The sequence below is a fragment of the Triturus cristatus genome, chromosome 4_1, assembly GCF_964204655.1.
Source record: "Triturus cristatus chromosome 4_1, aTriCri1.1, whole genome shotgun sequence".
Classification (NCBI taxonomy): Eukaryota; Metazoa; Chordata; class Amphibia; order Caudata; family Salamandridae; genus Triturus; species Triturus cristatus.
The window spans coordinates 344,259,109-344,279,030 of record NC_140585.1 but is presented as its reverse complement, the minus strand read 5'-3'; positions in this window follow the sequence as shown (position 1 = coordinate 344,279,030).

Below are 19,922 nucleotides of genomic sequence, written 5' to 3'. Positions count from 1 at the left end.
CCATCAGCCCAAAATGTGGACATCCGTCCTCAATTTCAATTTTTAAAAGTGCTCTGCACTAAGGGCAATGCGACTTTGTGCTACGGTGAGCAGTCGATCGATCTGATCTGCCGCTGGCAAGAAAGTCACAATTGCTAGGTTTTTTTTTTTGTTTGTTTTTTGTTCCCTGAAGTTCATTGTTTTGTTCCTCCTGTTTTTTTTTGTGTGTTTTTTTTTCAGAAAAACCAAAAAAATCACAAAATTGTTAGAAACCCCCCCCCCCCAAAAAAAAAGAAGAAAGAAGAAAAAAAAAAGTTCTTCTAAGAACGAACTTTCCTGGTTTAAAAAAAGAGCTACATTTCTTTGTTAGTGTGTGAAAGTTTAGAGGAATGTATGTGTAGTACGTAATTGACTGAATGAATGCATTAGTAGCGTATGGTGAATGTATAAGTGCAGAACTATGAGGACGTGCTGCAGCATCACACAGTAACCACTTTAACTGCAGTGTGCTGTAGTACTTCCGAAGCACAGGGATGCAACATATGTACATAAATATGTTGCAAATCTATGCTTCTTTCTGCTCGGCTGCTTAAACTGCAGCCATGTGGTGACACAGGCACCCTTGCACCATAGTGCAAGGATATCTGTGTCATGTGCTGTTTGTTTTTCTGCAGGAAGACACACCTTCCTGCACAAAAACAATGAGAAAAGCATTTGTCTCCTTCAATGTATGCTGAGCATTTCAGCATGCATTGAAGATATAAAAATGTGGAGAATTGAAAACAATTCTCCTTGTTGTGCTTTCCTACACCAATTTTAGAATGGTGCAGCATTCACACACATATCGAGATTTATGATTTCTGATAAATCTAGACATGTATCTTGTTCTATGAGTATTCAGTGCAATCATGCACAACAACACTTCTAGAACACCCTTTCAACGCAAAGTGGTGTGCATAATGAGGTTGTATTTACATGGAGTATAAAAAGTGCACAGAGTGCCTTTTCCTCTCTTTGTAAATATGAAAGAGTGTCTTGCGCAATAACTATGTTACAAAAAGTGACATATTTCCGGTTTTAAAATTCCTTGCGAATGATAGAAGGTAAGCACAGAGTTTTGTCTGCAAAGATGTTCAAAGAAGAATGATTGAAATGATTGCGGTCCTTCAATAGGTACAATGGGAAATATTATGAACCCCTCAAATCTCTTTTTTTGCAGGTCACATGATATCTGATTATGGTCAGATTTCAAAACTACATAGGTATAAACAGAGTGTTTTTTGAAACGTGTTTCAACTTTGTAGCTTCTTGCAGACCTCCTCAGTCTGCATATTGAGACTTAGTTAAACTTACCTTCACAATAATAGGAATAAAAAATGGTATACATTTTTTTCAGATTTTCATTGCAATCTAAATTCATATAAATTGCTTATTTTAAAATTTGGATCTGTGAAAGAAAAAAAAAAAATTATAACATGTAATAATACATTTTTTACAACACAGCATAATTTCCACAAAGTAATTTGTTTGCCTTTTTTGCTGTTCTCAGAATATATTGAATTTCACTAGAAATAGTGATTTCAATCGTACTCATCACTTAACAGCAGGCAAAAAAAAAACAATCAGAAAGATTGTTAAAAAAAAAACAACATGCTATTCTCAGTAAAATACCACAAGATACAAATCACACATATATAAAATGCTTATGGCTAACAACATTTTATAAGTTTAACTTACAAAAACTGTAAATGTTGTCACTTAAAAATATTCACCGAATCCAAGGATGAATTTTTGGAGGAAGCACCACACCCACAATGTTTTTCTTCAGTGGTGTGGAAATTTTTTATTTTCCCGAGGGGCAAACAAAGACCAATGCCACCTTGGTCATGTGCAAGATTTGCAAAAGAGTGCTGTCGCGAGGGGATCCTAACAAGAAATACTCGTGCGGCAGGGCAAGTATGATGAAGCACCTAAGGACCCTTCATCCAAACAATCTTGCACAAGAAGAATGCCGACGGATGAGAGACACTCCTGCGCCTTTCTGAGTTTCTTTTCTTTTTCTTTTTTTTCTGCCATGATTTCTCTATTTTAACGTTGAAAAACAGTATCTGTAAAAAAGAATCACAAATAAATGTATATTAATAACTTTCAAATTTATACTATTCCATTACTGTACACACACATTTTATATAAAAACTGACTAAGAAACTATAGCCCTGAACCACAAGTGTGACGACGGTTAAAACACTACATGCATAGTGCATACTACTTTGAAGCAGTTCATGCCCTGAAGCCTACCTCACTAAAAGACTACATGCTAACTGACTGAATGATTACAGTACTATAAGGAGACACACTGGGTGAGTAACAGGGTGTTTGCTAGAAGTGTATCAATACTGACTGGGGAATTGAAGGTGTGAAAGACAACTGTGTAGGTGGTTAAGAGGACTGCATACATAGTGGATAGGCGTTTGAAGCAGTCCATTTGCTAAGGCCTGGCTCACTGCATGAGTACTTGGGTACTGACTGAATGATTAGAGTACAGCAAGGAGAGTGCCTGGGTGAATTCATCACAGTTCTTTGGGGTAACACGCAGGTAGGTCAGCAGTGTGCGACCATTTTGATGTAACTATTTAGTGGATCTCTGAGCCGGGGAGTCGACGGACTCAGGTTACGCACCTGCGTTGCTACGAGAGGTACTAGACCTGATAATGATTTTAGCAGCTTACATTGCAACCCTACACTCTTTCCTACTCCCTGCTGACGAGAGGCAACTACCTCGAAACACGTGTCCAGGGATGGCTAACGCTATTCACACTTGCACTCACGACACGAGCATAGGTGTATCCGCCGACGCTGACTACAGGGACCACAGTTCTTTGGGGTAACACGCAGGTAGGTCAGCAGTGTGCGACCATTTTGATGTAACTATTTAGTGGCTCTCTGAGCCGGGGAGTCGACGGACTCAGGTTACGCACCTGCGTTGCTACGAGAGGTACTAGACCTGATAATGATTTTAGCAGCTTACATTGCAACCCTACACTCTTTCCTACTCCCTGCTGACGAGAGGCAACTACCTCGAAACACGTGTCCAGGGATGGCTAACGCTATTCACACTTGCACTCACGACACGAGCATAGGTGTATCCGCCGACGCTGACTACAGGGACCACAGTTCTTTGGGGTAACACGCAGGTAGGTCAGCAGTGTGCGACCATTTTGATGTAACTATTTAGTGGCTCTCTGAGCCGGGGAGTCGACGGACTCAGGTTACGCACCTGCGTTGCTACGAGAGGTACTAGACCTGATAATGATTTTAGCAGCTTACATTGCAACCCTACACTCTTTCCTACTCCCTGCTGACGAGAGGCAACTACCTCGAAACATGTGTCCAGGGATGGCTAACGCTATTCACACTTGCACTCACGACACGAGCATAGGTGTATCCGCCGACGCTGACTACAGGGACCACAGTTCTTTGGGGTAACACGCAGGTAGGTCAGCAGTGTGCGACCATTTTGATGTAACTATTTAGTGGCTCTCCGAGCCGGGGAGTCGACGGACTCAGGTTACGCACCTGCGTTGCTACGAGAGGTACTAGACCTGATAATGATTTTAGCAGCTTACATTGCAACCCTACACTCTTTCCTACTCCCTGCTGACGAGAGGCAACTACCTCGAAACACGTGTCCAGGGATGGCTAACGCTATTCACACTTGCACTCACGACACGAGCATAGGTGTATCCGCCGACGCTGACTACAGGGACCACAGTTCTTTGGGGTAACACGCAGGTAGGTCAGCAGTGTGCGACCATTTTGATGTAACTATTTAGTGGCTCTCTGAGCCGGGGAGTCGACGGACTCAGGTTACGCACCTGCGTTGCTACGAGAGGTACTAGACCTGATAATGATTTTAGCAGCTTACATTGCAACCCTACACTCTTTCCTACTCCCTGCTGACGAGAGGCAACTACCTCGAAACACGTGTCCAGGGATGGCTAACGCTATTCACACTTGCACTCACGACACGAGCATAGGTGTATCCGCCGACGCTGACTACAGGGACCACAGTTCTTTGGGGTAACACGCAGGTAGGTCAGCAGTGTGCGACCATTTTTTGTGAATTTATAAGTGGTTGACTTTTGGCACAGTAAATGGATTAGTACTTGGTACTGAATGGGTCACTAGAGGAGTGCAAAGGGAGTGACAGGAGGTTTGCTGGACTGTATGGATTCTGACTAGGTAATTGAAGGTGTGAAAGGTAAGCCTGGGCAAAGCACTACGCTACGCTCGCGTAGTTTGCGAAGTTCGCGCTACTTCGCACTACGCAAATTGCACGTAGCACAGTGTGAACACGCGTAGCATAGTGTTGCGTAGTGCTGCGGTCATTTTTTGCTTGCTTGCGGTCCTCAACGTCAAGTTGGCAACCGCGAGCAAGCAAAATGACATCCCGGTGAGACTTTTTCCTTGTTCGCGATCAGCAACATCAAGTTGGCGATCGCAAGCATGGAAAATAAACCTCCCGGCGAGATTCCGAACGCGAGGAGGTCAGGTTTCTCATTGCGAGGGGTCGCGTATGCTCGCGACCGCTCGCGATGAGAAACTACCAGTTCGCGTTGAGAAAGCTGCCGCTCGAGTAAAAATGTACTTGAGCAGCAGAAAACTAAAGCTCGCACTGCGCAAGATGCCATTTTCAATGATTGCACAGTGCCGGTTGCTTGTCCGCACTGTGCAATCAGTGAAAACGACATCTGGCACAGTGCAAACAAGGTACTACGCAGTTCGCAAAGTGCTACGCGTAGCTCGCGTAGAGTGAAGAGCACTTTGCGTAGCTTCGCAAAGTGCTACTTCGCGAACTACGCCCAGGGTTAGTGAAAGGCAAGTGTGTAGTATGTTAGTAGACTGCATGCATACTGCATAGACATTTGAAGCAGTCTATGTGGTAATGTATGGTTCACAACATCAGTAATTGGAAACTGACTAAATTATCAGACTACTGCCAGGACAGTGCCTGGGTAAAACTTTTACATTTTCAGTTCTGGCGCAGTGAAGAGAATAGTACATGGTACTGCACTTTAGTGTCAAACCCTGACTCATTTTATCAATGCATAAGCAAAGACTAGCTTCTAATGCTACTAAAACTTGACAACATGACCGGTTTTAAAACAGTTATCTGTCAGCAAATACACGATGTTACCAAATGCTTCTCTCATAATCCTTACCCAAATGCACACAGACTCACAGTGTGATTTTAGACAAGCAACACTATCCTAGGAGTTTACCAAAACTCATTCACTAGTCTAGAAGAGGTAAGGTTACTGCACACAATCTACATATTTAAGTACTGCACTTTAGTGTCAAAGCCTGACTCATTTTATCAATGCATAAGCAAAGACTGGCTTCTAATGCTACTAAAACTTGACAACATGACAGGTTTTAAAGGAGTTATCTGTCAGCAAATACACAATGTTACCAAATGCTTCTCTCACAGTGGTCCCCAAATGCACACAGACTCACAGCGTGATTCTAGACAACAACCACTATCCCTAGGAGTTTACCAAAACTCATTCACTACAGTGGAAGTGGTAAGGAAACTGCACACAATCTACATATTTCAGGACTGCACTTTTGTGTCAAAGCCTCACTCATTTAATCAAACCATTAGCAAAAACTGCCTTCTAATGCTACTAAAACTTGACAACAAGACAGGTTTTAAAACAGTTATCTCTCAGCAAATACACAATGTTATCAAATGCTTCTCTCACAGTGGTTCCCAAATGCACAGACTCACAGTGTGATTCTAGACAAGCAACACTATCCCTAGGAGTTTACCAAAACTCATTCACTACAGTGGAAGTGGTAAGGAAACTGCACACAATCTACATATTTCAGGACTGCACTTTTGTGTCAAAGCCTCACTCATTTAATCAAACCATTAGCAAAAACTGCCTTCTAATGCTACTAAAACTTGACAACATGACAGGTTTTAAAACAGTTATCTGTCAGCAAATACACGATGTTACCAAATGCTTCTCTCACAGTGGTTCCCAAATGCACACAGACTCACAGTGTGATTCTAGACAACAACCACTATCCCTAGGAGTTTACCAAAACGTATTCACTACTGTGGAAGTGGTAAGGGAACTGCACACAATCTACATATTTCAGGACTACACTTTTGTGTCAAAGCCTAACTCATTTAATCAACGCATAAGCAAAGACTGGCTTCTAATGCTACTAAAACTTGACAACATGACAGGTTTTAAAAGAGTTATCTGTCAGAAAATAAATTATGTTACCTAATATTTCTCTCAGAGTGGTTCCCAAATGCACACAGACTCACAGTGTGATTCTAGACAAGCACCACTATCCCTAGGAATTTACCAAAACTCATTCACTACAGTGGAAGTGGTAAGGGAACTGCACACAATCTACATATTTCAGGACTGCACTTTTGTGTCAAAGCCTGACTCATTTAATAAAAGCATAAGCAAAAACTGCCTTCTAATGCTACTAAAACTTGACAACATGACAGGTTTTAAAAGAGTTATCTGTCAGCAAATACACAATGTTACCAAATACTTCTCTCACAGGGGTTCCCAAATGCACACAGACTCACAGTGTGATTCTGGACAAGCAACACTATCCCTAACAGCTTACCAAAACTCATTCACTACTGTGCAAGGGGTAAGGAGACTACACACAACAAACATATTAAAGTACAGCACAGTGTCAAAGCATGCCTCATTTTATCAATGCATAAGCAAAGACTGGCTTTTAATGCTACTAAAACTTGACAACATGACAGGTTTTAAAACAGTTATCTGTCAGCAAATACACGATGTTACCAAATTCTTCTCTCATAGTGGGGCCCAAATGCACACAGACTCACAGTGTGATTCTAGACAAGCAACACTATCCCTTGGACTTTACCAAAACTCATTCACTACTCTGGAAGGGGTAAGGGGACTGCACACAATCTACATATTTCAGTACTACACTTTAGTTTCAAAGCCTGACTCATTTTATGAATGCATAAGCAATGACTGGCTTCTAATTCTACTAAAACTTAACATGACAGATTTTAAAACAGTTATCTGTGAGCAAATACACAATGTTTCCAAATGCTTCTCTCACAATGCTTACCCAAATGCAGACAGACTCACAGTGTGATTCTATACAACAACCACTATCCCCTGTACTTTACCAAAACACATTCACTACTCTGGAAGAGGTAAAGTAACTGCACACATTCTACATATTTCACTACTGCACTTTAGTGTCAAAGCTTGTCTCATTTTCCGAATACATAAGCAATAACTTGTTTCTAATTCAACCGTTATAGTTAGTGCAGGCAACTATAACTCACGCGACCGCAATCCTCTGCTGATGACGTCAGATATTACATCACTGTATTTACACACTTATTTACCCATGTCTTCTTCCATTAATCTTTAGCTATACATATATTACAAATATTTATTTTTCATAAAGACACATATGTCATCAGTGATGTAATATCTGACGTCATCAGCAGAGGATTGCGGTCGCGTGAGTTATAGTTGCCTGCACTAACTATAACGGGGGAATTTCATTGGTTTTTTACGAGTGAAATGTCCAGCTAACTATAACATGTGTGAAACCTATGGTTTTTTGAGTGAATTTGCAACGTTTTTTAAATGCTTATTCGTAACTATAACGTGTGTGAAACCTATGGTTTTTTCAGTGAATTTGTACGGTTTTTTAAATGCTAAGTTATGTATTTTTTTTTTCTTTCAGGTTTTTATAATATATATATATTATATATATATATTATATATACCAATGCACTTACATTAGCTTACAATGGGCAATTGCACATTGATTAAATTACATATAAAGTGCACAGGTGCTGTTCCCTAATTCTCTATGCAAATTTGTCTTCTTCCATTTTTTTTTTTTTTTTAGATTCATATCTCTTCACTGATTCTATTATCGGTTGTTTAGTATCTTGGTGTTAAATTACTCTGGACATTTCTCACCCCAGGATTATACCCTATATGGGCTCCCCTAAAGTCAATAAATGCTTTACAGTACTACAATAATATTATATTACATGGTCTATATAATGCACTTAGCTTATAGATGTTTTTATAAAGTGCAACTGTGCTACTCCTACCTCATCAATACTGACTGCTATGAATAGCATTTGATGCCACGCATGTTATCCTTTTGCATCACAGTGCAATGTGAGCAATTTTTCAAATGGCTGTTCTATCTATGATTTGATAAAGTGACCATGTGCCCTATAATAAAATCTATATAGTCCCAATGTATAGAAATGTATAAATATATTAGTCTAAGAAAAATTCATAATTGATAAACAGTATGCTATGTAAGAGGGGAAGAAAAAAGGGGAAGAGGAACACAATATTCTATATTTTGAAATCAGAAATCTGGGAAATCTTTTTTACCTCCAGTCATACAAGAATACCCTTGCATCTGATAACCAAAGTATTCAGCCTATGTGTGTCTATAATTCCTCATCGCTATATGATACACGGGTCCTCATCTTGATGATGTACCTTGATTTTAGTTTTCTAAGGGCTCTTACTCTATCCCACCTCTCTTGGTTATAGGAACCTAGTCTTTACAATAAAAATGCAAAGGGATTACTGTTGCTTTGATGACTGGAAGCAAAATGTATCGCCACTGGATAATTACTATCTTTATTCGTTATAGCTCTAGTGTGTTCACAAACTCTCTTCTCTGCCTGATGCACCGTGCTTCCCACATAAAGCAAGTTACATGGACGAAACCAGGAAATAAATTACAAAGGTGGTTTTGCAGTTTAACCGCTTAGTAATGGGTTTTGTGGCTTTACTCCCTGGCACTGATTAATCCTTCATCCATTTACTTCTTCGACATGCTTTACCTCTTGTGCACAGAAAGAAACCAGTCACCTTGGGTTTCTCTGTTGTTTTGCCCATAAAGTGACTGTGGACCAAAAGATCCTTCAAAGAGGTACTCTTTCTATAGGTCATACTAGGTTTTGACGGAATAGTGGTACCAATGATTGAGTCAGATTGGAGATTACTCAGATGTCCTCAAACTATATTATGAATTTCTCCTGAATCCTCAGAGTAATTTATAATTAACCTGATTACTGAGTCACCACTCTGTTCTCTAGTGTGTTGCACCAATAGCTGCTGTCTTTCCTGTTTATGAACTATTTTAGAAGCTTCCCTTACAATTGTTCTGGGGTATTCTCTTCTCAAACCTTTGCACTGGCTCCCTTTCAGCTTGCTCATAACTATGAGAAGCAGTGCAATATGTTTTTATATGGACTAAATCTCCATACAGAATACTCTTTACTAGACTACAAGTGTGATGGCTGGATTCATGTAATATTGAATCCCCTGCAGTGGGCTCTCGGTACAATTTTGTCATAAGCTGATGTTTTCAACATATACCAATAGATCTAAAAATGTCACTTCTGTTCTACTGATGCTGCTGGTAAATTGCAGATTACAGTTATTATTGTTCAGATCAGTTATATAATCTTCGGCTTCCTTCTATGACCCTTGCCATACAATAAAAACATCTTCAATATATCTGGCACATAGGCCACCTTATTCACCCACTGGTTATTGGTTTCTGCCCAGGCAATGTGCTTCTACCACCAGCCCATGAAAAGATTCGCATTACTGGGGGCGAAGCACGTGCCCATCGCTGTTCCTTGCTTTTGTAAATATAGCTGTCCGGCAAATAAAAAGATGTTTGATATTGAGGCAAAATGATATAAGTTGCAAAATCATCACACTGTGTTCCTGGAATCTTAAACATCTTTCCGTCAAAAAAGACTCTACTGCGTCCATGCCCTGCTCGTGAACCAGATATGCATAGACACTCTTGATATCCAGCATTATAAGCAGGAAATTCACTTCCCATACGATGTTTTGTATGGTTCTCATAAAGTCCGTAGTATCCTTAACCCCTTCCGTGGTCATGGCGGCCAGGAGCCATCATGAGACATGGTGGCGTGTGCTCATGATGGCTCCCGGCTGTCATAACACATGACCCCGGAAATCCCTCTGGTGCAGGCACCAGAGGGATTCCCTTTACACCCTCAGAGCCTTGGGAGCTGGGGAAGAGCTTTCCCAGCTCCTGAGGCCCCCCCCTGGTTTCCCTGAAATGATGATCGGCACGCACGTCACGCTGACGTCATTTCAGTGAAACCGAAACTGAAATGAGCCAAGAAGCTCATTTCAGTTTACCTTTCTACGTGCTCAGGGAGCTATCTCAGCCCCCTGGGCACGTAGAAAGACAGGAGAGGTATCGTTGGAAAGGGGAGAATCTCCTTGGGGATTGCCCCATGTGGGCGATCCCCAAGCAGGGATCCACCCACTATACACCAGGGAGGGGGGGCGGCCCCTTGGGCAAGGGCCTTTGCTCCCCCCAATTAACTTTGCCACAATTTAGTCTTTTTGCCCCCCCGGGGGGGGGGCAAAAAGCCCACTAGACACCAGGGATTTTATTTTAGGATATAAAATAAGGGTGGGGGCTGCCCAAAACAGGCACACCAATGCCCCCACCCCCTGCCACCATTACAGCCTTTCTTTTCCCCCCCGGGGGGCAGATGCAGCAGTAGCCCCCAATCTGCCCCCCCGGGGGGCAGAAAACCCACTAAATGCCAGGGATTTTTTTTGCACAATTTGTTTTAGGGTGGGGCCTGCCCAAAATGGGCATGCCAATGCCCCCACCCCTGCCACCATTACAGCCTTTCTGCCCCCCAGGGGGGTAGAAAGCCCACTTGACGCCAGGGATTTCTTTTTGCGCATTTGTTTTTATGGTGGGGGCTGCCCGAAACAGGCACGCTAATGCCCCCACCACCATTACAGCCTTTCTGCCCCCCCCGGAGGGGCAGAAATCCCACTAAACGCCAGGGATTTTTTTAGGGTGTGGGCTGCCCAAAACGGGCATGCCAATGCCCCTCTCACCCCTCCACAAAAATGACAGACTTTTTGCCCCCCGGGTAGGCAGATGGGAGCTGTAGCCCCCAATCTGGACCCCCAGGGGGGCGGAAAGCCCACTAGAAACCAGGGATAATTTTTGTTTTATTCATGTAGGGGTAGGGGCTGCCCAAAATGGGCGTGACAATACCCCCCACCCCACCCCCAGATAAATTTCAGTCTTTCTGCCCCCCCGGGAGGGCAGATGGGGGCAGTGGCTGCAGATCTGCTACCTGGGGGGGCAGAAAGCCCACTAGGCACCAGCGATTACGCTGACTTATTATATGCGTGGGGTTGGGGGCTGCCCAAAATGGTCATACCAATGCCCCCACCCCAAGAAAAAACTAGCCACAGTCTTTCTGCCCCCTAGGGGGCATATCGGGGTGAACCTCCCTCCCCCGATTCCCCCCAGGGCGGCAGAAAGCCCACTAGGCTCCGATTTGTTTATAGCAATGTGCCTACCTGTAGATTTTGGGCCCTAGCACAGCTGGCACATAGGGAAACCTAGCAAGCCTGTACATTTTTTAAAACTAGACACCAAGGGGAGTCCAGGATGGGGTGACTTGTCTGGCTCTCACCATGTTCTCCTACCCAGAATCCCTTGCAAACCTAAAAAAATTTCAAATAAACCACATTTTCCTCACATTTCTGTTGTGGGAATGTTCAGGAATCTGCGTGGATCCACAAATTTCCTTCTACACAGCATTTCCCCAGGTCTCCCGATAAAAATGGTACCTCACTCGCGTGGGTGAGTCCAGTACCCGCGACAGGCAAGGGCCCAAAACTTAGTCAGGCGACATCAAAATTATCAGAAACCAATCTGTTTTCAAGGGGGGTCCCATGAGTTTTTGGCCCCGGGCTCGGCGGCTCTCCAGGGAAACCTACCAAACTCACACATTTCTGAAAACTAGACACCCGGGGAATTCCAGTGAGGTATGGCTTGCATGGATCCCCCAACGTTTTATTGCCCAGAATCCCCTGCAAACCTCAAATTTAGCTGGAAAAATCACTTTTTCCACTCATTTTTGTGTGGGAAAGTAGTGGCATCACCGGACTGAAACAAATTTTCTACCACTCAGCATTCCCCAGGATCTCCCAATTAAAATGGTGCCTCACACGTGTGGGAGGCCCAAGTACCCGCGACAGGCAGGGGCCCAAAATGTATTGAGGCGACATCAAAATTGCCTATCACGAATCAACCTGGTTTTGCAAGGGGGGGTCACCCTGTGCTCGGCGGCCATCTAGGGAAGCCTACCAAACCCACACATTTCTGAAAACTAGACAACCGGGGGATTCCATGGAGGGATGGCTTGTGTGGATCCCCCAATGTTTCCTTACCCTGAATCCCCTGCCAACCTCAATTTTAGCTGAAAAAATCACTTTTTTCACACATTTTTGTGTGGGAAAGTTGTGGCATCACCGGGCTGACACAATTTTTCTACCACCAAGCGTTCCCCCAGGTCTCCTGATAAAAATGGTGCCTCTCTCGTGTGGGAGGCCCAAGTACCCGCAACAGACAAGGGCCAAAAACGTATTGAGGCAATATCAAAATTGCCTATCACAAAACAACCTGGTTTTGCAGGGGGGGTCATCTGGGTTTTTGGCCTCGTGCTCGGCAGCCATCTAGGGAAACCTACCAAACCCACACATTTCTGAAAACTATACACCCGGGGGATTCCAGGGAGGTATGGCTTGCATGAATCCTCCAACGTTTCCTTACCCATAATCCCCTGCAAACCTCAATTTTAGCTGAAACAAATCACTTTTTTCACACATTTTTTTGTGGGAAAGTTGTGGCATCACCGAGCTGACACAAAAGTCCTACCACACAGTCCTACCCCCAGGTCTCCCGATAAAAATGGTGCCTCACTCGAGTGGGATGCGAAAAGAACTATTGATGGACAGAATGCAGAACAATGTCATACATTTACCCAAGTACAGAGATCTGGGCCTAAATCCATCGTTTTTTTGCTCACCATGCCGTTCCAGTTTGGAACCAGCCATATGCAAATCAGTCTTGACCCTGTGCCCAATGGGAACAGTCCAGCCCGAACTGCCAGGCCAGGTACTCCCTGGACTGGAAACAAGCATCCTAGGACTGGTTTCAGGGTTTCATCCATCTTCAGCCAGGGTAGCTTGATTCCAGTGGCATGGAGAGCACGGGACTCACGTCTGAGCATACCCGTCCCACTTGGGGTGACAAATGCAAAAAGAACTGTTGATGGACAGAATGCAGAACAATGTCATACATTCACCCCAGTACAGAGATCTGGGCCTAAATCCATCATTTTCTTGCTCACCATGCCATTCCAGTTTGGACCCAGCCATTTGCAAATCAGTCTTGACCCTGTGCCCAATGGGAACAGTCCAGCCCGAACTGCCAGGCCAGGTCCTCCCTGGCCTGTAAACAAGCATCTTAGGATCGGATTCGGGGTTTCACCCCTCTTCAGCCAGGATAGGATTGATTCCAGTGGCATGGAGAGCACGTGACCCACATCTGAGCATACCCATCCCACTCGGGTTGACAAATGCAAAAAGAACTTTTGATGGACAGAATGCAGAACAATGTCATACATTCACCCCAGTACAGAGATCTGGGCCTAAATCCATCATTTTCTTGCTCACCATGCCATTCCAGTTTGGACCCAGCCATATGCAAATCAGTCTTGACCCTGTGCCCAATGGGAACAGTCCAGCCCGAACTGCCAGGCCAGGTCCTCCTTGGCCTGGAAACAAGCATCCTAGGATCGGTTTCGGGGTTTCACCCCTCTTCAGCCAGGATAGCTTGATTCCAGTGGCATGGAGAGCACGCGACTCACATCTGAGCATACCCATCCCACTCGGGTTGACAAATGCAAAAAGAACTTTTGATGGACAGAATGCAGAACAATGTCATACATTCACCCCAGTACAGAGATCTGGGCCTAAATCCATCGTTTTCTTGCTCACCATGCCATTCCAGTTTGTACCCAGCCATATGCAAATCAGTCTTGACCCTGTGCCCAATGGGAACAGTCAAGCCCGAACTGCCAGGCCAGGTCCTCTCTGGACTGGAAACAAGCATCCTAGGACCGACCTAGGGTTCAAAAAGTACCGCTAGGCACTTTACAAAAAAAGGGTAATCTTTCATTGTGAAAATGTGGTGTGTTCACGTTGCGTTTTGAGCCGTTTCCTGTTGTAGGCACTATGCCCACCCACACAAGTGAGGTACCATATTTATCTGGAGACTTAGGGTAATTCAGATTTGTAAAGCAACTGTTATTACCTATTGACTTTCAATGCATTTCTGCCTTCCAAATGAAAGACAATGTGTAAAAAAGAAGTAATTTTGAAAAATGATCGATAATTCTCATGCTAGTATGAGTATTCCCAATTTCGGAAATGTGCAAATATCGACTGTTTCTAAGCTCTATATTTCGTTGCTATTTCAGAAATACATAGGTGTCTTTTATACCGATTTTTCCATGTTTACATTTTCCCAGAATAATTGCTGTATACCCGGTACATAATAAAAACCATTGCAAGTTGCTGCTCAGTTTTTGGCTCTGGGTTCGTCGAGATCTTGGTGAGCCTACAAGTTCTATATATCCTCACAACCAGTAAGGCCCAGCGGATGTACTGGTATATTGCTTTCAAAGAGCTGTCATAATTAGAAGAAGTTACAGGTGAAAATGTTGATGCAAAAGGCCGTGTTTTTTAAACTAATTGATCTACACAAATGACCCCTTACTGAATTCAGAATTTTGTTTGTGTTTAGAAACTGTATAGCTTTCCAGGATCCATTATTGCTTTCATACCCATGTCTACTATTAACTGGAAGGAGGTTGCAAGCACAAGAAATAGCAAAAATAGGCTATGTCCCAGAAAAATGCCAAAACTGTGTAACAATTTTTGGTTTTCTGACAAAAGTCTGTCATTCCCAAAAAGCTGGGAAAATGGTGATTTCAGCCCCACAAACACTTTTTTGATACCATTTGTAGGGAAAAATCCAGACGCTTTCATTTACAGCACTTTATTCCCATTTTTCGCCCAAAACCAAAATTTAGCTGTATTTTGGCTAATTTCTGGGTCCCCTCCAGGGGAATCCAGAAACCCTGGGTATCTTTAGAATCCCCAGGATGTTGGAAGAAAAGGACGCAAATTTGGCGTGGATACCTTATGTGGTCAAAAAGTTACAGGGGCCTAAGCGCGAACTACCCCATATAGCCCCAAAAAGGCTTAGTAGGGGGGGGGGGGAAGGCCTAGCAGCGAAGGGGTTAATAAAGGAGCTCAAACTTTTCACAAATGGATACCGGACCTACATAAATGGATGCATTTTCTAATAGGCTTCCCTTTGAGGACATTATGGGGCGTCCAGGTGGTTTCTGATTATCCTTGTGGATTTTTGGAATATGGTAAAATGTCAGGATCACTGGATACTTTACTTTTAAAAATAGATATTCATCATAATCAAGTGTCCCTCTGTCCTTCCACTCTGTAATCAACCTGTAGAATGCTTGAATACTCTTATTATATTCCATTGTGGTAATAGGCTCCTAGCACCATGTCTCATTTAGCTGTCATAAGGCTTCTTGTTGGTACTTAACTTTGTCCTGCAGGACTATAATTCATCCTTTATTGGGTGGCTTGACAATAATCGACTGATCATCCTTCAAAGATTGGATACCTTGCCTCTGTTTCTAGCCTTACTGCTTCCCCTGAATTTGTCCAATTCTTTAATAACTACTTCATGAAGCTATTGATCATGTCAAAAGCACTTAAATTGACTTTCTCACTCCTTTGTGTAATTTCAGCTTGTTCAAGTGACTGTAAACTCTTGTCAATCAGATTCTCCATTGTTATTGGTGGTAAACTTTGTCATTCATGTAAAGTCCTCATGACTTCGAATTTATTGCCTATTAAAATATTTGTTGGTTTCTGAGTATCACCTGAATCGATCAGCCTTTCCTTAGGGCTACCCAAATGCATCTTTTTTAATTTTAATTTCCTGCTAAATATCAATCTGAGTTTGTGTGTAGTCCCACCCGGTTGTTGGACAACATTGAGCCCTTTGTGTAACACCTTGGTTTCTATAGAAGAGAGTACTCAATCCAACAGATTTACTATGGTGAGATCCTCTGGTATCACTTCCAATACCCTCCTCTCTTGCTCCTGGTCACTCTTTGTTGTACTCACTGCTTGGCTACTTCTGAAGATTCTTCTGGTCTTTCTCTCTCTTGTTCTGGTGGTCTGGTTTTCTATGGGAACTTGCTCCGTGATTCTTGGATAATTTGATAATACCTGGGAAAATGTACCCCCTCCAATAGTTTTCTCATTGATGTACTTGCCCCTTTGGTCTCTGACTGATCCGTCATACCTTCAATTCTGAAGTTTCTCTAGCCACAATCGGAGTTCGATTACTCTCCTCCTGTACCACCTTTCTTGGGAGATCAAACTGTCTTGCGAAAGTGAAAATCCAGATTCATAGTCTTGTTAGTCCCTCGCAAACTTGTTGTGCTTGAGTTGTCTGATGCTTTCCTTATACTTGACTAGGCGTGTCTTCATCTGCTACCACTGAGTCTCTGCTGTCTCTTTAGCTGAGTCTTGTGCTATAAGATCTTCTAGCAACTTAATTTCTTCCAGGAGCTTGGCTCCACTGCGACTCTGCACCAGAATGGGCTGGGCGTCACAATGGGTCCGCGACTCCAAATGCATGGACAGAAAACAGTTTGCTGGATTTTAAAACTCATAAGCGGTCCCTCAGAGACCACCACGATGCACCCATGTAGTGAGGGTACCCCAACCTGACCCCTTATATACTTTTGAAGGTTTATTTGCATCTTCTGAGACCATGTTTCACTTTATAAAATGGCGTCCACAACTTTCTACACAGGTTGCGGACAGCCAATAGCCAGCCAATCGCAGCACCTAGATATCCAAATTTGGATTTTCTTTAATATCTCAAAAACTACTGAACAGATTTACATCAAATAACAAAAAGCACTCTTTCTGGACAAAGAGAAACCCTTCTGCTAAGTTTGGTGTAATTCTGTCCAGCAGTTCGGGCTGTAGTTGTTTTCAAAATTCCCCATGGAAATTAACATTGAAAAAACACTTTTTTATCTCCCCTTTTTTCTCAGCCCCCGCTTCATGGATTACCCCAAAACTTTCCAAGCACAACAAGACTTACCATGACACTTTTTTGGGAACCTTTTGTGAAGAATCATCAATCGGCTCCAAAGATATAGGCAAGTTAACGCTTTTTCTATGGTAACATGGTCCTAACTAGAACTACCTATTGGCGACGGCCAGTAGTATGTATATATATATATATATATATATATATATATATATATATATATATTCACTGAAAAAACCATAGGTTTCACACATGTTATAGTTAGTGGAAATTTTACTGATAAAAAACCAATGAAATTCCCCCGTTATAGTTAGTGCAGGAAACTATAACTCACGCGACCGCAATCCTCTGCTGATGCTAATACTGTATTTAGACACTTATTTGCCCATGTCTTCTTCCATAAATTTTTAGCTATACATATATTACAAATATTATTTTTTCATAAAGACACATATGTCATCAGCAGAAGATTGCGGTCGCGTGAGTTATAGTTTCCTGCACTAACTATAACGGGGGAATTTCATTGGTTTTTTATCAGTAAAATTTCCACTAACTATAACATGTGTGAAACCTATGGTTTTTTCAGTGAATTTGCAAGGTTTTTTAAATGCTAATTCCTAACTATAACGTGTGTGAAACCTATGGTTTTTTCAGTGAATTTTTTAAATGCTAAGTTACTTTACGCCATTCGTGGCGTGCGCGCCCACTTAACGCAGTTCGTTCCGTGCGCGCGTTTCGACCGATTCGAATGTTTACTAAGATCTAAGGGCCAATCAGAATCGCGCTCGCGCACGCCACCGTACGCGTACGGTAAGCGTACCGTAAGCGCACCGTAAGCTGGCTCAGATATATATATTGATTTAAAGGCTATTTTCTCAGAATCTACTGAACAGATTTACACCAAACCTACAAAAGGCACTTCCTTGACCTGAGGACTACCTCAAGTAATTCTGTTCAGCCGTTCGGGCTGTAGCTGTGTCTAAAGGTCCTATGGAAAAATGCATGGGAAAAACGCATTTTGGGACCCCCCTTTTATCTCAGCCCCCGCTTGACGAATCCCCCCGAGACTTTCAGGGTAGGAGCGGAGCGTAGCGCCCCACCTATTTTGAAAAATTCGCGAGGATTCGTCAACCGGTGCCAAAGTTATTCAAAATAGAATGTTGCAGATTTCCTATGGAAACGTGGTCCTAACTATAACTACCTACTGGCGACCGCCAGTAGGTAATATATATATATATATATATATATATATATATATATATATATATATATATATATATATATGGATGAAAATTCCACCGCAATAGGTCAAGGAACACTCGCACTCCAAGGTCCAGTAATTCAATAAAGTTTTATTGGCTACGCGTTTCGAGCAGACGCTCTTCTTCACTGGCCACAAAAAGTAAAACACTCGTCCTCCATTTAAAACAAACAAAGACATAGAAAACGGACCAAGTGTGGCTCGCTGTCCGAGCATTGAAATAGACAGAAGACTTCCAAGTCCTCAAAATGAGGAAAAACGAAATCATTAAAGTTTTCAAACGCAAGTGCGTAGACAATAGAGTGTAATAAATAACAAAAAAGAGCCAAGTGGCTCTGAACTGAGAGAAATACCAAAAATACTCTTCATAGGCAATTCTATACATATAGACACTCTTGTAAACATTGGTCATGTGACCATTAACACATGGTCCCATCAAATAACAGTTTCATATGAGTGAAAAACAAAATCACTGACAAATATTTTCTACGAGAAAACGAATGTGGCAGGAGATAACCGGGGGCACCGATCAGACAACAATGTCCTAGGAGTATAAAGTAAATCACACAATCGATCAAAATATTCATGATACATTCCCATAAAATGTTCATCCAATGTGTACATAAAGTTCCTCATCTTCATTGAGACCAAAGGGATTCTTCGACTCAAGAAGAATAATGTACTGTGACTCCAGGATTCTCAGTTGTTTTTGGCGATCTCCCCCTCTAGGGTTGGCCGGCACCCTGTCAATACCAAAGAATGAAAAGCAGTTAACATCCTTGCTATGATGTTTCAACCAGTGCCTGGCTGTTGAGTAGTTCAAATCAACATTTCTGATGGCCCTTAGGTGTTCCAAAATACGTTTTTTTACAGGAAAGATCGTACTTCCTACATAAAGTTTGGAGCATGGGCACCTGATAACATACACACAGAAATCTGAATTGCAGTTAATGAACTTCTTGATGGCACCGGACTTCCCTGTTGGAAGGGGATAGGTCTTTACATTCTTGCTAGTGGTGCAAGCCTTACACTTCCCACATTTGAAAAAACCTTTTTGTTGTTGAATCCAAGTCAACTTTTTGCTTGCTCCCAAATAACTTCTTACCAGCATGTCCTGTAAGGAACGTGCTTTACGGTAAGTGACTTGGGGAAAAACGTTGACACTTGTACCCACCACTGGGTCACTTCTAACCAAATGCCAATGTTTGCTAAGCGTATGGTTAACTGCTTTGGCCGCCACATTGAATGTGGTAATCATTCTAATGGTCTTACATTGTTCTTCCAAGACAGGTCTTTTAATTAGTAACGTGGTTCTTTTTTGATTGGCTACTTTATTCTGAGCAGTCAAAAGGACATCCTCAGGGTAACCCCTCTCCCGGAATCTTTGCAACATTGTCTCCTGCTCTTTCTGAAAACTGCCCTCAGAACTGCAGTTCCGTTTGGCCCTCAGAAGTTCCCCGTAGGGGATACTCCACTTTAATCTAGATGGGTGGTGGCTTCTAGCATGTAGAATGCTGTTCCCAGCAGTGGACTTCCTGTAGAGGCTAGTGGTCAAAATGCCTTCCACAATCTG